General features: G+C 37.9%; 1 protein-coding gene across 2 annotated transcripts in view; it reads right to left on the bottom strand.

Moving 5' to 3' along the window:
* NCKAP5 (NCK associated protein 5) overlaps positions 1-18,287 on the bottom strand; it is a 980,982-nt gene that overhangs the window by 937,766 nt on the left and 24,929 nt on the right. The window contains exon 1 of one of the 2 annotated variants that reach the window (XM_058715465.1): positions 7,306-7,558. The exons of the other annotated variant lie outside the window; for it this stretch is intronic. The gene's annotated coding sequence lies outside the window, so the exon portion shown is untranslated. Of the gene's footprint in view, positions 1-7,305; positions 7,559-18,287 lie in introns of those variants that run through there. 2 annotated transcript variants of the gene reach the window in all.

The following is an 18,287-nucleotide window of genomic DNA, read 5'->3' as shown; positions in this document are numbered from 1 at the left end:
TTGCCTGTATGAAAAGAGTCCCAGGGTGCTAACTAAGGTGGTGATTATACTGTCCATCAATTAGTTTGCATTTCAGCACAATGTTCATGGCCCCTTTCCACTCCCTCATAACAAAGGGCTGTTTAACTCAACATATATACACGCATGCTTTCTCCCAGGCATTTTTACTGAGTGTGTGTCGCCCAGATGTGCCTGCCACAATATGTTAGTTGTATTGGAAAAATTACCAGAAACATACTTAAGCTAGTAAATGTCGCTAGCTGAGACCAGTTTTTCACTACAATCTCCTTTTTCCACCATCCCACTTTAGAATGTTACCATGTTACCTTCCTCTCCACACAGAACATTTGCAAGCTAAGGAATCTTTGTTTGATAGTTTTCCAGGGAAAACACTTTTTTGGAATCTTCATTTCTGAATGTAGAAACCTTTTGTATACTTTTTAGATAATTATAATGATAAGGAACTAAGAAGCTGAAAGTGGTACACACATAGGGTTGCCAGATAAAGCACAAAATGCCCAGTTAAATGGGGTGCCTGGGTGGCTCAGTCAGTCTTGATTTCGGCTCAGATCTCACAGTTCTTGAGTTTGAGCCCTGCATCGGGCTCTGCAGTGACAGTGCAGAGCCTGCTTGGGATTCTCTCTCTCCCTCTCTCTCAAAAAATAAATAAACTAAAAAAAAAAAAAAAAAAAAAAAAAAAATTCAAAATGCCCAGTTAGGTTTGGATTGCAGATAAATAATGATTTTTTTTTTAGTATATGTCCCAGGCAATATTGGGACATATAGTAAAAAATTGTTCATTGTTTATCTGCAATTCAAATTTATCTGGATGTCCTGTATTTTGATATGCAAATTCTGGCAACCCTACACCAAAAGAGAAAAGGGAGAGAACACTAGATTCACAGGTGTTTAAAAATAACTTGAAGGCTGATGTAACAGTGAAATCTATTAGAACAAATGTTCTAGATAGGCATAAGATGCATACATCTACTGTAATTTATGCATTGCAATAATTTTATTTTTTTTAAAATTTTTTTTTCAACGTTTTTTATTTATTTTTGGGACAGAGAGAGACAGAGCATGAACAGGGGAGGGGCAGAGAGAGAGGGAGACACAGAATCGGAAACAGGCTCCAGGCTCCGAGGCATCAGCCCAGAGCCTGATGCGGGGCTCGAACTCACGGACCGCGAGATCGTGACCTGGCTGAAGTCGGACGCTTAACCGACTACGCCACCCAGGTGCCCCAGCATTGCAATAATTTTAAAGTAGAAAAAGAAAAAAGAGATTTGGGGAAATAAATAAACATAGTTCAAAGGCCATGAAAGTTATAAGATGCTTTTTGGGAGGACTTTTTCGTGAGATCCTAGGATTTCCCAGTCTTATGACCATCAGCCTGATGGAAAATCTCACATAAAAATAGGACTCCCCTGAAAATATAAGAGATTAAGAGAAATACTCTTCCAAATTGAAAATGAAGATTAATACTGCTTATGAAGCTCTAACAATTTTTTTAAGTTGATCATTTTTTTAGTAAAACCAGGTTTGATATTTTAAGTCCCAATTTGTCCTCATAACCACTGAAGACAAGCAACTTAATTAAATAATCAATGAATTTGTTGAAGGCTACCAAACATACAGCATTGTGCTCAGAAAACTTAAGGTCATAAAATGAAGAGAATAGTTTGTACTCAAAAAATATACATTAGAGAGAGAAAGTTACATAAATAATTATGATTGACAGCATATGAAAAGCATGCATAGGGGCACCTGGGTAGTTCAGTCAGTTAAGCATGACGACTCTTGATTTCAGCTCATGTCATGATCTCAAAGTTCTTGAGATCCAGTCCCAAGTTGGGCTTTGTGCTGACCAGCATAGGCTTGGGATTTTCTCTCTCCCTCTCTCACTGTGCCCCTCCTCTGCTTGTGTGCTCGCTCGCTCTCTCTCTCTCTCTCTCTCTCAAATAAACTTACAAGAAAAGAGAGGAAGAGAGAAAGAGAAAGAAAGAAAGTGAGCGAGAAAGGAAGGAAGGGAGGGAGGGAGGGAGGGAGGGAGGAAGGAAGGAAGGAAGGAGGGAAGGAAGGAAGGAAGGAAGGAAGGAAGGAAGGAAGGAAGGAAAGCATAAATAAAGTAGGGAGCCAGCAGAGGTGGTAATGGGTCAAACCTCCACCAAGGTGAAATCCAAGCTTAACCTTGAAGGAAGCATATGATTTCAATATGTAGAGTGACAGCAGACACTCTAGGGTTATGAACAAAGACAAAGAGTGAAACATCATTAGGGCCCAAGAAAGACTGAGTAGGACAGGACATGGAGACTTTGGTGCCTGGGAAAGTTCAAGAAGAAGTGGCTAAGGGTCATATTATGGAGAAATTATAAGACTAAGATTATATATTTTGGCAATAAAAATTTATCAAAGATTTTCAAGGGAAGGAGAGTCATAGGATTTGTTTTTTTGAAAGATAACCCTAGAAAACAACATAAAAGTTAACCTACAGAGGTTGGAGATCAGAACACTAGCTTAGGTATATATTCAATCTTGAAGAGGCATGTTTAAATTAAAGAAGAAGCAATGGAAAAGAGCTATTAAAGAACACTGACAAGGGCAGGTCAGAGAGGTAGAAAAATAAGAAAAAATCAGAGTCACAGAAGTCAGTGGAAGAGAAAGGTTAGCCAACAAATGAAAGCTTTCAAGTAGGCAACTCTCAAGAAGAAGCAGTTGGATTTAGCAATAACGCATCCCTGGCAGACTTTTCAGAGAACAATTTTAGATCAGTGGTAAAGGCAAGGATTTGGTTAGAATGAAGGGAAGTGTTTCTGCTTCCAGCAATGTAACTGATAAAACAGGGCAAGCCCTTTTAAATATAGATCTCACTTGAAAGGAAGGGGAAAAATGCTAAGAGCTAAAAAGGAAACCACCTATCCAACCAAACAAACAAAACAAGAAGCAAACAAAACAAAACAAAAACAACACACCCAGAAAGGAAAACAAATGCTGAATCAGTCACTACATGGGTGGAATTTTCCCCTTCCAGGGACCTAGAACCACTTGGTGAACAGGTCACAAAACCTCCACAAAATGGGGAACTCAAATTTAGATGCCCACAAAACCCAAGACCTTTGAAAGACTGGATGCTCCAGGGGCACCTGTGTGGCTCAGTCAGTTAAGCGTCTGATCTCACAGTCTGTGAGTTTGAGCCCCTCGTCGGGCTCTGTGCTGTCAGCTCAGAGCCTGCAGCCTGCTTCAGATTCTGTGTCTCCCTCTCTCTCTGCCCCTCCCCTGCTCATGCTCTGTCTCTCTCTGTCTCAAAAATAAATTTTAAAAAAATTAAAAAAAAAAAAAAAAAGACTGGATGCTCCATGAAATGGTGGATTTTTAGGAAAAAAAAAATCTACTCACCTACAAAAAGAAGACAATCTGGAAAATGATCCTATCAACCTCAGGTCTTGTCAGGAAAATAAAACCTACCCATCATCTAACCATGAGTAGCCAGAGAAAATCTAGGACAAGTTAAGTATGTCATGGGACATACCAAGTTTAACTAGGTACCCTGAACTTCTTTTCCTACATCTTGTCAAATGAGCCTTTGTTGCAGGATTTTTTACCACAATACCTGGGATTCATTGTCTCACCACCTCAAAGAATCAAGAGGTGGATACAAAATGAGCAGCAGGCAAAAGTTTATTATAATATAAGATTAGAATAGTAGGAAAGCTCTCTTTACAGAGAGGGGACATTCAAAAGTGAATGCCCAAGGACTACAGGGAGGGTCCTTGTTTTATAAGGTTCTAGTCAGCCCTCCCCCCTCCCTTTCCCCTTGTTCCTCCTCAGGTTTTACCCTTATTGGCTAGTAGTTCTAGGTGCTGGTAGTTCTAGGTGCTGGGTTGTCCATTCCTGATTGGATCATTTCCATTGTATGAGGGGTGGTCTATGGCCATACTTAGGTCTTTTATCAAATTCCAGAGGGGAAACCTGAGGGGAGTAGTTGGGGTCTGTTACATTCTTAAGAGGATCCTTATGCTTAAGGGAGCTTGCCATGGTCAGACACTCCCAGCAGTGTTCCAAAATAGGTATTTTTCCCCATTGAGGGACCTCAGGCCCTAATCTTTCCCTCTCTGCCTACTGAATCCTATCTTCTCCTATCACTCAGATTCGGGAAGTACAAAAAATTTTAAGGGGAAATCCTTTTTAATGTAAATACATATATTTTTAATCCACACCTAGAATACCATAGCAATTCTATGGGTCACCAAAGACAAACATGACCTTAAAAACAGCCAAAGAGAAAGTACCTTCAAATATGTATGTGTGTGTGTGTGTGTATATGTATGTGTGTGTGTGTGTGTGTGTGTGTGTGTGTGTGTATATATATATATATATATATATACATATACATATTAGAATGACACAAAGAAATTAAGATTCCAATGATAGCAGATCTCTCAGAAGCCATGAGAGTAACTCCCACATCCAGTTTCCTACCTACCTAAACTTCCACTCAGCAGTGAAGTCAAAGAAAATGTATTTTCTGACAAGCAAAAATTTTCAAGTTTACCATGAATATACTTTCACTAAAGGAATGAGTACAGAAAGTATGAAATGAACGGTGGACAAGGAAATTGATGAATGCATAGGTAAATATAATCAAGCATTGGCATGTAATAGCCACAGGATTGCGTCAAATTAGGAAAGCACAAAAACAAGGTAGAACTAAAATATTTTACAACACTAAGAGGTTTATAAGAGATTTTTTTCATAAGGGAAGACACTGCTATTGCATTAAGTTAAGCGTACATATAGAATTTTAAGGGCAACAAATAAAAGAATACAAGCCCACAGTGATTAAGAATAATAATAATTTAAAAAAAGCTGTGCTATAAGCACAGAGCCTACTTGGGGTTCTCTCTCCATCTCTCCCCCAGCCTCAAAAAAAATAAATAAAATGAAAAAAAATTTTTAAACAAATTTGTACAATATCAATCATTAGAGAAGATCTTGAACAATGGGATCTCTAATGTATTACTGGTTGGAGTATAAACTGGTTCAGTAATTTGAAAACCAAATGGTAACCTTCAGTAAATCTGACAAGGCACAATCCCTATAATTCAGCAATTCTACTCCTAAATATAGACCTTTAAAAACTTTTGCATATGGACACAAGGGGACATGATCACGGCAACATTATTTGAAACAAGAAAAAATTGGTTTGGGGTGACAAGTGATAATCAATAAGGAACTTTCCAAATTTCCCAGTAAGAAACTAATTGAATAAAAGGGGCCTTTCCAAGAAGGAGGAGTTACACTTCCCATGGGTTCCCCAAACTCCAGGTGTTAGGTAGCTTATGTGCCTAACAACTACCAACAACTCATACTTCATCCTCAAACTGCTTGACACCAGAACAGTCTGACCATCCCCAACTCTTACAAGGGTCTTCTCCTGTTAAGCTCACCAAAAGGGAGAGCAACGGGATGGAGACATCCCACTGGTGGATCCATTCTGCAGAAAACTCATCCCTAGTGCATCCAAATGCACATGAGCTCAAACACACCTCTGGAAAGGATACTGGGAGACCATCTCCCACTTTGCTGCCAGTGAGTCCCTGTTTGCACCAAGTGATAGTGCTGATATCTGCCCTGACTCCTTGACATAAAAGTTGCAAGAAAACGAAATAGCCATTAGCAGGAGAGTATATAAATAAACCATGGAATTTTATACAACACTGAACACTATCATCATGGATGAATCTCACTACCACAATAATGACTGAAAATATGGAGAAGATACCAAGTCACAGAAAAATACACTCAGTAGAGCACCATTTGTGCAAAGCTTAAAAGTATGGCAAATAATATGACATAGTGATTAGTCATACATACATACTTAGTACTATTACAAAGAATGACATGGGGGTGCCTGGCCAGCTCAGCTGGGACAGCATGCAACCCTTGATCTTGGGGTTGAAAGTTCAAGCCCCACGTTGGGTGTAAAGATTACTTACAAAAAATAAAATCTTTTAAAAAAAAGAATTATATGGAAAGGATAATTACCTCACCCCAAATTCAGAATAGTGGTGGCATCATTGTGTACTGGGAGAAAGTGAGATATGAGTAGGGATAGGTGCCCACGAGCATCAGTGTTACTGGTAATGTTCTATTTGTTCAGCTGAGTGTTGAAACATGAGTCTTGACTATTTTCTTCTATACACATTGTCTTAAATATTTCATAATGTTTTAAATGAATAACTATGAGGTAAAGAAGCAGAGTCAGCACATATCATTCCTGTAAAGGAGAAAATATGCAAGAATTGAAGAAGGTATCTTTTAGGCTGGGGATGGAGGGCCCCTCGGAGGCTACTTAAATGGAATTCAGTAGAAAGAGAGACATTCTCCAGAATGTTCTGAAGTCATTTTATAGCATTGAGATGCTTATAAACAAAATTATATCTTCACTAGCAGAGGGAGGTGAACCATATAATAGCTTTGTTTTAATTAATCACACAAACTTCTGCATAACATTTTTTTGCCTATCTTTTAATACACTAAACAACCCCTAAACACAATATCCTTTCACTTGTAAATAAACCACTTTCTATATTACCTATGCAAATGTCAACATTTAGGCTGGAATTGCACTAATATTCATTGCATATGCTTCTGGTCTTATAGAGTAGCTCTGCCTCTAAGTATTTGCCAGTGAATGAATGAATAAATTAAATAAATGAAACTGTATTAAAGAGTTAGTGTGTAAAGAATTAGCTTAAATGGCTCAAATTCATGTTGATGGCAGCCAAATACAACATCCAACAAATAAGAACAACTACAAGTCAAGAGCTGTGCAAGGCACTAGGGCTATGAAGACAGTGAAAGTGCTTCCAGAGAAACCAAACTTGTATCATAACTTTTATTACCTCTTATGGAAATGACTCCCCCATTCTCCTATGCCCTTTGTGAAGACAAATTTTGCTCAATTTCCCTCTTTATTCCTATTCAGCAAATAGGCATAGAGGTGGATAAAGGTGACAGTGAAATTAGAGAATGAAATAGAAGCTCTTGGGAGTTCTCCGGTATCTGGGAATCTTTTACATTCTATGCATCTCTGTTCATACAGACATCAGAGATTTGATTTTAGCTCTAAGAGCAGCAAATGTTAGCAACAAGGCCTTTCTCTGCTTTCTCCAAGTAAAAGATTCCAATTGTTTTCTTTCCTTCTAATGTCTTAAGGTTTTTCCCCCCCTTCAAGCAATTAGACTACTTTAGGAGAGAAAATATACAGTTCAAATTTTATCTTAACAGATAAATTATTTTTACCTTTTTCAACCATCTAGTGGCTTCTTCCACAGCTGCATCTGGTTCTGCATTTTCTGCCACCAAGGGTGAGGTTCCAGAAATTTGCTCTATAATCCTAGCCCATCCCATAGAGGCCAGCCATGAGCTGGGAAGGCTCTGGAGATAGGGCTTTTGGAGCAGGTCAGAGTCAAGCACCAATTGTCCTGTCCATGGCCATCCTCTGCTCCTGTCTGGTTGTGCCTGGCACCAACAGAGTGGGAGAGGAGGAAGGCAAGCACGTGGGCATAACTTCCTGCCAGGGCAGGAGCCAGCCTCCAGGCCATGGCCCCAGAGTCTGCTCTGGGAGACTGTTGTTTGTCCAGTTTAACCAGCTCAACCCGAGGGAACCCCATGCCTCAGCACGTAGGGACTAGAGGGGGTGGCAGGACTTCAACAAGTCAGATGTCTGCTTAGCAGAGCTACCTTGAGTTCAAACTCTTCCAGACCAGGCTCACCATCAATCACCTCTACTATGTCAACGGAAAACCTATCATACAAAAATGTCTTCCTCCATTAGTGATCAACACATCTATCCTGGTTAAACCCTCACTAGCAGATCAGCCCAAGGCACAGGTCACCATTTTACCCAGGTGAACATACAGAAAGTCTTGTCTTCAGAAATAGGCAGTCTGCCTGGTTTTGTTTGTTGGTTGGTTTTTTGCTGCAACAATTCATAGAAGAGTGTGAATCAGTCGGCAAGAGGGGAGGGGAAGGAAAATGTGGTTGATACACCCTTAAAAAAAGGGTGTTCTGGGTAGTCAAAATATTTGTAAGTAGAGCATGATCTTCATGGAGTGAGGCTAATGTGTTTCACAAGCAGGCAGAACTGTAAAACTTCTAAACTGAGATACCCGTACATTTCACATTGCCTATGAAATACTGACAGGAAATACTACTTCAGAGAAAGCTTGATAAAATTGAGATAATGCAGTGAGAAATCTAACTGCTGAGGAACTGGATTCCTGCCTTCAGCCCTGGTTGGTCCATTCATTTATGGCAGTAAATAAATGTTATGAAAGTTCATGTAAAAACTATTATCTAAATGGTTGAATATGAAAGGCTTGCATTATAGCCAGGCATGCATTTCTGGCAGAGGAAGCACAAGTTTGTTCACAATGTCTTTTTTTAGACTGCTTTGAGGAAGAATGTCATCATTGGAATACTGTGAACCATAGCAAGTTTCATCTTTTTTTTTTTCTTTATGGAATGAGAAATGACATCAGTTTACATGTCATCTGAGAAGAAAGGAATTTCTTTTGTTGAAAGGCATCCACATCTCCCTGTCTTTGCGAGGCTTTGTTACTGAAACAGACTTTATTATTGTTAATTGTTTGGCCATTTATGGGATTGGTAGCTAAATAAATTTTTGTCTCACCAACAAGTCTGTGCATTTACACATATTTTATTGACCTAGTAATTTTACCAGTGTTATACGTGTTATACAATCATGACGATCTTAAGGAAATGCTGACACTTAAAACCCCATTACTTTCAACTCGGTAGGAAAATACCATAAGAAGAAAACATTTAACCCATATGTATAAAACCTAAAAGTATCTCAACCTACCCCACAATGCCACCTTGGCCTGCAAACCTTTTCTTTCTCATGTGTTTTTCTATAATGATAAACATATTCCAGTTAATTTCGAAGCAGCATTCAAAGAATAATCTGTGGCTGCCCTATTTCTAGCTCCTTTACCCATTTGATATCGGGGTTGTCACTTCTAATGTTTTAATCACTCTCAAATATATCCCCATGGCCACTGCCTCTGTGCAGTCCCTAGACATCTTTCACCTGAATTAATCTCTCAACCCATCTCTCCACTTTCAATCTTCCTGTCTATAATCCACTTTCCATCACTTTGAGGCTCCTCTGGCCTTGTAGATAAAGTCCAAAAGCCTACAGTGTGGTACCCAAAGCCCTCATGATGTGGGGAAGCTTTTCTCCCTCTAACTATTTCACCAAGTTCTCCCATTCACATTCTATATGCCAATCATAGAAAAATGGTTGTGGTTCTCAAAAGCACCATGCTCTCTCACCCGTAAGCCTTCATATCTTTGCTCTCCTCTGCCAAAAAAAAACACTTCTTTCCAACTTTCCCACCCATGACTGAAACCTTTACTCATTGGACTCCTGCTTGTCTCTTACAATTCCATTCTGGCAGTACTTCCAAATGGAAGCCTTCTCTGACAAGCCTCTGCCCTACACTTGGTTAAGCGCCTTCTGTATGCTCTCTTGGTACTAAGTGCTTGACATGTGTTTGTAGAATGAATCCTTTACCCTAATAAGCATTTCCAATTCCATGAAACCTCTGAAGTGACCATGATTATTTGCTTGCCATCCCATCGACATGGTATGTATATGCCCATCTCCACACCTTTCCCCACTATCCACCACCTTGGGATGTTTTCCTTCTTCTTCAGGGAAGATCTCTCTGAACATTTATTTCAATCCTAGGCAATGTTTCTGACCTCCGAATTCATGGCACATTTTGCATATGTTTCTCAATTAGCATTTATTTATACACAGTGCCAGTGACATCACTTATATTTTAGCTTTTGAGTTTTTCAGCTTTTTTTTATGGATATACATCTAGTTCTCCTGTCAATTACACTTTAAGCAAGTTAAAAACAGGGAGAAAAGAGAGAGCCAAAGCATAAGAGACTCTTAAAAACTGAGAACAAACTGAGGGTTGATAGGGGGTGTGAGGAAGGGGAGGGTAGGTGATGGGCATTGAAGAGGGCATCTTTTGGGATGAGCACTGGGTGTTGTATGGAAACCAATTTGACAATACATTTCATATATTAAAAAATAATAATAATTAAAAAATAAATAAAAAATAAAAAATACATTATGAAAAAAAAACGGAGAAAAATACCACTTTGTGCTTGTGTTCTTTCTCCTTCAAATTCACATAGCTCAGCAGCACTGTGTACATAACAGATAATCAATACATATCGTTTAACATTTGTTATATGATTAGGACAAAATTAATAAAGACTACATTGTGTGATAAAAATATGTTTCATTTTCAAAAAAATAAATTATTTCAAATGAGATCATAAACAAAAAGAGAAATTCATGACCGTCAGCATGATTTACTGTAGGCTGGCACGTAAAGCCTTGTGAAGCAGCTATAATGGAAACTCCAATTATTGTGCCAACAGTGTGAATGCACTCAGCTGCAGGACAAGCCAGATGTCAATCAAAAGTGGAATAAAAACAAGATGTACACTCTCCAAACGAATTTGTATGTATATTTAATCAAAGAACTCACAGTCCATATGGCAGTAGTAAAAGCAAAAAAGAAAATTAAAGGAAACAAAAAATAACAAAACACTAAATGTCAGAAGTAAATTAAACATATCGTTAACACAATAACTGTAAGTGGGTTAAACTCCCCTAATATCTATTCACACTCATCATAAACAACATTCAATTATATGCCTTCTAGAAAACATATATACCAAACAAAGTGACTCTGAAAGACTGCTCATCCCACAACTATTCTTTTGTAGGGTATCGACTATATACCAACACCACACTAAATGACATAAAGATTAAATGTTAAAAGACAGACAGGGATATACAAGGCAACTGCAAACAAAAAGGAAGCAAGGGTCACGATATTAACATTAAGGAGGTATCATTAAAGGCAAGAAACATTATGTAAAACAATAAATTGTTTTATCTGTGTGTCTCTTAATGAATACAATCTATCAGAATACTCATTGGAAGTGGTAAATATATGTATCTATCTTATAGAGTTGTACTAAGTAAAAAAAATTCATTTAAAACACCCACCTCAATACCTGCTGCATGATACATGCTCAAAACGTTTTTTTTTTTTTTTAGTATTTGTAATAGTAGTACTAACAAGTTATGCTAGTCATTGATATTCAGGCTGTAGATAATATAACATCAAAGTAAATAAAGAAAAATACTGGAAATATAAGGAGAAATTTATAGAATCATAATAAAAACAGAATGAGCAGGGGCACCTGGGTGGCTCAGTTGGTTAAGCATCCTACTTCAGCTCAGGTCATGATCTCACCGTTTGTGAGGTCAAGCCCGGCGTCAGGCTCTGTGCTGACAGCTCAGAGCCTGGAACCTGCTTCAGATTCTGTATCTCCCTCTCTCTCTGCCCCTCCCCTGCTCATGCTCTGTCACTCTCTGTCTCTCAAAAACAAATAAATATTAAAAAAAAAAAAAAAGAGTGAGTAGGTTTTATCATACTTCTTTTTGTTCTTAAAGGAACAAGTGACAAAAACAAAACAAGGTAATAGGATATAAATAATAATGACTGATAATGTATGTTGGGATGAGTGTATGTGTGTATGTAGATGCATGCATTTTTGTATATTCTACAAACTCCATGATCTACAAAAAAATAATTGCTTTCTTTTCATTGTTCATAGAACATTTACTAAAATTAACTATTTATTAAATCAAAATAAAAATCACGATTGCCAAAGCAAAAGATAGGCATTATTCTTTGATGTCTGCAAGAAAACTGGAAGTAAATTACAAAATGATAGCAAACAAAATAAAAACTTGAGAAGTTATAATTATTCTTCCAAATAGCTCTAAGATCAAAGGGAATATAAAAACCAAAATTATAAAATAATGGAATAATTAAAAATTATGATAGTGGAAACAGGATATAGAAAAATTTGTGGCATGCAATCACAACTGTACTCAGAGGTAAACCAACATCTCTAAATGATTCGATTAATCAAAAATTAGTAATAAATAATAAGTGACGAATGTTTGTATCTAAAAAGGTAGAAATACAAATTTAGGAAAAGCTTGGGAAAATTAATATAGTTTGAAGCAGAAAATAATTTTAAAAGCAGGAAATGTAAACAATTTGAAAATGGGCTTAATATCTTCTTTCCATAACAATAAAAATAAAACCAGGGCATCCAGGTGGCTCAGCTGATTGAGCATCTGACTCTGGGTTTCAGCTCAGGTCATGATCTCCAAGTTTGTGTCGTGATTTCAAGCCCTGCATTGGGCTCTGTGCTGACGGTGCAGAGCCTGTTTGGGATTCTCTCTCCTCTCTCTCTGACCCTCACCTGCTCATGCTTGCTCTCTCTCTTTCAAAATAAATAAACTTAAAAAAAAAAAAGATTGGGGCACCTGGGTGGCTCAGTCGGTTAAGCGTCCAACTTCGGCTCAGGTCATGATCTCACGGTCTGTGAGTTCAAGCCCCGCGTAGGGCTCTGTGCTGACAGCTCAGAGCCTGGAGCCTGTTTCAGATTCTGTGTCTCCCTCTCTCTCTGCCCCTCCCCTGTTCATGCTTTGTCTCTCTCTGTCTCAAAAATAAACGTTAAAAAAAATTTTAAAGAAAAAAAGATTAAAAATAAAACTATGATAAGAGTATGAAGAAAAACCACAGTATTCCTGAATAAAAATTAGGGTGAATATGAAAACACAGAAAAATAAAAGGTTAGAGTGGGAGAGAGCCAAAGCATAAGACACTCTTAAAAACGGAGAACAAACTGAGGGTTGATGGGGGGTGGGAGGGAGGGGAGGGTGGGTGATGGGTATTGAGGAGGGCACCTGTTGGGATGAGCACTGGGTGTTGTATGGAAACCAATTTGACAATAAATTTCATATATTGGGAAAAAAAAGAAAACAGAAAAATAGATGGCTTTTTATATGTAAATATAAACATGTATATAAACTATACACACACACACACACACACACACACACACAAATATATATGTTTGTATCTGGAGAGAAGGAGAGATCTATATCTCTTACAAAGCATACCATATACCTGGCCTAACAATTTTGAAGATGTCAATAATCTATAGGTAAATTTCTCTTGGAAAACAATAATTAAAAATTACTGAATAAAATAATCATTAAAATTAATTTGTCCAGGAAAATGGGAAAAATTAAAGAAGCAAGGGAAAATGAATGTCCAAAAATTCTTTTTTAAAAAGTCATTCCATTATTACACACAACTAATTTCAAGGAAAAAATTTCCACACAATAACAATATCATCATCATCATCACCATCTTTATCACCATTATCTTAGCAATAGACACATTTATTTAATGCTTACAACCAGCCAAGAGCTGTCATAAGGCTTTGCCTGTATAATCTCATTTAATCTCACAAAGCCTATCGATAACCGATGCTTGTGTTTACATTTTATAGGTAATGAAACTCATTCTTAGACAAGTTAAATAACTTTCCCAAGGTCATAAAACCTGCAGGTGAACAAGCCAGCGTTTAAACTGAGGTCTGTATATGTCCCCAAAGCCCATGGGCTCAATGACCATACTTCACTGCCTTGTGGATACAAACAGTTTCGAGAACACAGAAAAAGATAAACATGCTCCAAATTAATTTTGTGAACCTTCATAAACCTGACAGGAAAACATGATGAAGCTGGCAAATAACACAAACAAGAAAAAGTATAGGCAAATAAGCAAATAATAAAAAAGGAAAAATACAATGATGGTGGTGAGGATGATTTTTATGAATTCTTAACTAAAAGAGTAACAAATCAAGGCCTCCAACTTCAAAAAGGAAGAAAGAACCATAAACAAGAAGTGTCTGATATGATTTAATGTATTACAACACTAGATCAAGTAGATCCCTATACAGATGTTTAAGAAATATTTGTGAGGGGCACCTGGGTAACTCAGTCAGTTAAGCGTCTGACTTCAGCTCAGGTAATGGTCTCACAGTCTGTGGGTTCAAGCCTTTCATCAGGCTCTGTGCTGATGGCTCAGAGTCTGGACTGGAGCCTGCTTCAGATTCTGTATCTCCCTCTCTCTCTGCCCCTCCCCTGATTGTGCTGATTCTCTCTCTCAAAAGCAAATAAACATAAAAAATTTTCAAAAAAAATAAAAATAAATAAAAGACATTTGTGAAATTCAGCATCTATTCCTCATTTTTGCTAATTCAAGGTGAATCAGAAATAGAAGAGTGTTTCTATAGTATGGTAAAGAAGTTCTATCTGAAACTAATAGTCAAATGTAATAAATAATAAAATATGACCTCTTTGATTCAGGGACAATACAGGAATACCATGACAGAATATTGCTGATCAATACAAGGAGAATAGAAAAAAAAAAGAGGGAGATATATAAGTATTGGGGGGGAAATTAACTGTTTTTAGACGCTCATGCTTTTGCTTTGGAAAGTGAAGGAAGATTAAGTCCATCACCTTTGGGAATTCCATACTCCAGGTGGTAAATGGTAATAAGTGCTTTAAATGATTTGAATAGAGGTAGAGCATAATCTTTTGGTTATGAAGTTTAACTTTTTTAACATCAAAAACTTTCACAGACTTCTATGTGATAATTTTGTGTTTTTATCATTTGCTGAATCGGAGAAAAGATTATGATTAAAAACTACTATGAGTTTAGTAATTTTTTAAAAGGCCATTGTAATTCATTCATTCACTATACCATGTGTGTATGTGGGGGGGGTGAATTTACACACCCTTTGAATAACTCCATCTCCCTCCCACTCACAAGAGTTCATGGCCCACGGGCAGGAACAACTGCTGGAGACATCTTCAGAAATCGGTAAACAAGAAATCTGAGTGGGAGAGTATCGCCTGAAGGAATAGCCTGCATGCTTCTCAGGCATGGCTTCGTGCCTCACTGTTTTACAAAAACTGTGAAAGGTACCTGATAAGTGCATGAAGTTCAGTTCCTATATTTACATAGTAGATTAGAAGGACTCTGATTCACCCATGTAATTTCTAATTAGGAAAGATCAGATAGGGAAAACCAAGTTGTCAAATTTTAATAGAAAAAGATACATGCTACATATTATACAGAACAAATTAAAATCACAAGGCAAGAGGGTGCAGAGACTTAAAGAGTCAGATATTTACTCTTTAAGAAAGGAGAAGGCACAGTTCATAAACAAACTTCCAATGCTTCCCAATGTAGTCACATATGTACAAGCGTAAAGATTTACAAATCAAATAGCAAATAATGGCAATTAAATGGAAACCAACAACTTATTGAAAGATAATTCATCCATTAAAAGCTTTTCCATTCAAAATGGATTTCAGCCAGAAATTGGTTTTTCATTCCTCCCTGTAGTATGCATTCTTGGTAGCTACTTTCAGAACATTGCCAACACTATTACACATTTGCTTTATATAGCTTTCAAGTTGCTCTGCAGTTTCTCTCTGGCCAAAATCTTTACAAAAACTACTGGGGGAATAAGAAGCATAGACAGGTCGCCTCCCAGGCTTGGAATCCATTGCCTGAGCACTTTCTATCCAAATTTCTATTGCTCCCTTACAGTTAGAATGGATAGTGATCTCAGCTAATTATTTTAGCACTGAGTTCAGACTATAGAAGGATGAATCGGTGATCTGCATTCAACTTGTACCATTTGTCACCACTCACACTGAATTTTGGGTTTGTTTGTTTTGTTTTGTTTTGTTTTGTTGTTGTTGTTTTTTAACCCAGGTAGACCTAGAAAGAAGTCAACAAATCCATCTCTGGCCCTTACTAACTGGAAAAAATTTACCTTGCCTTTCTGAACCTCAGTCTCCTGATCAGTAGAAAGAAAACACAGGATCACGTGGAATTATCACAGTAATGAGGTTAAAGTACCTGATTCACATCAGGCATTGCCTCAGGGAGTTTTCACACTTCTCTCTTGTTCTTCTGTACCTTATGTTCCCAGTTTTAGGCCTTAGTCCACGTCCTCTAGCTCCAATGTGTCTAACTCTGGTTTTAAGGCTTTGAAATAAATCTTAATATTTGAGGCTGCCTTGGGAAAGCATATTATCAGCTCATTCAAGACTCAAAACAACAGAAACTTCCCTTCCATTTTCTCCTCTTTACTGTGCCAACAGTTGGAACATGTGCCTTCAATTCAAAGCATATTAAGGAATATATTGCCAAGATGCTTTGTAATTGTTCTCAGACGCACGCCTTATTTCAAATAAATGGTAAGATTCTTAAACATAAAGAGAAATGGTTTCTACTCCTTTGCTCCTCAACAATGAAGTCCAGGTTACTTCTCCATACATAGTGGCACTCAGTAGATACTTATTAGCCTACTCTCACTATTATGAAACAAACCAGGAAATTTTTCAAAAATAAAAAAATAAAGTAAAATAAAAATAAATAAATATGAGTCTATGTCATTTATCAAACACACTTAAATGTCCTTTAAAGATAATACCATTACAATGAAACTTTAATTCATTGGTAAATTCAGATGGTTAAATAGTGGGCAGAAATTTCTACAAATAATATTTCTCTGAAAGCTGTGGGACATTTTAAAGATTTGATTCAAGTGTACTTGGCCACATCTAGGACCAGGTCTTATAGACCAGTTAGCTGTTATTCAAATATTCAGGGGCAGGTAGTGGGTTTAATCTAGCAAATAACATACTTCTGCAAAAATCAGGGTTTGTGTTGTCTTTATCAACTAGAAAAGTAGGAATCATAAAATAATAGACTTGAAGACAGAAATAAAATTAAGGAGATTAGGTGGTCCAGCCCTCCATCTTCAGGGAAGTACAGTGTTATTATCACCATTTTACTGATCAAACAACGAAGACCCAGAGTGTTTTGATCATTTTTCCAAGGTGAATGTTGAAGGGGGGCAGGGACAGAGGCAGAGTCAAAGTTCTGGTGGTGACAAGGCCTGAAGTTCCCTGGTCTTTGAGGCAGCCACTCCTTTTGCCACATCACGTATAAGTTTAATAAATACCTCAAACCTTTAGACTCAGGATTATCAAGATGGTTTAGGTAAATAGTAGCACCTATAGTAGTGTTTTTTCCGTGTCCTGGCTCAGGACCAGTGATTTCCTGCCTGTGCCACCAAAGGTTCTATGTTCATCCCATGGATGAACTGCTCTCCCTGTGCAGTTTCTCTTTTGCAGATTCGGGTTCTGGGCCAACGTGACCCATCTTCTCTTTTCCTAATGTCCCACTATTGGTAACTTATTGAGGACAGTGACAGTGTCATATTCACAGAACCATTCCAGTGTCCATCATAATACCAGACACATAGTAGGTACTTCATAGTTTTCAATGAGTGATGAGTGCCTCAGTGGTGCTGAGTTGCCATGAAGGTAGTTTGACCACTGAACCTGGTAAAAGAACCACCTGCCATAATTCTCATCTTCTTTACCATCACAGCGTTTCCTAATTAGGCTCTTTTCAATTCCCTGGAAGTGCCATAACCTGCAACTGAAGTCTTGGACAGACTCACGTATCACACAGCAGAAGCATAAGTCTTGGCAATCCGACTGAGTTAACACTCCAATTCAATCAAAGCTGCCCTCAGCTGAGAACTTTAACTATAGGCAGACCTAGACCATCATTCACTCATTCAGCCCTTTCTTTGGGCTCAACTCCTGCATATCTAAATGAAGATAGTATTTACTCCCACAGCTAGTGAGATCATGGCAACCTGATGAAGAAATATTCTCCCAAACAGAGCACTATCCTCAATATCTTCCATGTGATTTCATGCTACTGTGAAATCATTCACTTTTCCTAGTCTGCAGGTTCCCACACAAATACCTAGTTTAAGATCCTAGTAGCATCAATAAAGGGAAGCATAAAGTATGCATTTTTCCCTGGGGGTAAAATTATCTTAAGTCACCATAAGCCACCATGCCCACATTGAGAATTTACTTCTGATTCAGCTTTTGTTTTCTCATATGGTCTTAAGTTAGAATGCAAACACTAGGGGCGCCTGGGTGGCTCAGTCGGTCGAGCGTCTGACTTGGGCTCAGGTCATGATCTCACAGTTCGTGAGTTCATGCCCTGCGTCAGGCTCTGTGCTGACAGCTCAGAACCTGGAGCCTACTTCTGATTCTGTGTCTCCCTCTCTCTCTACCCCTCCCCAACTTGTGCTCTGTCTCTCAAAAATGAATAAAGATTTAAAAAAAATTTTTTTAAAAAGAATGCAAACACTAGCCTAGGACCTGAGGGGTAATGTGAATA

The sequence above is a fragment of the Neofelis nebulosa genome, chromosome 2 (genome assembly GCF_028018385.1).
Source record: "Neofelis nebulosa isolate mNeoNeb1 chromosome 2, mNeoNeb1.pri, whole genome shotgun sequence".
In the NCBI taxonomy this organism is placed as follows: Eukaryota; Metazoa; Chordata; class Mammalia; order Carnivora; family Felidae; genus Neofelis; species Neofelis nebulosa.
This window is presented reverse-complemented; position numbering and strand designations above follow the sequence as displayed.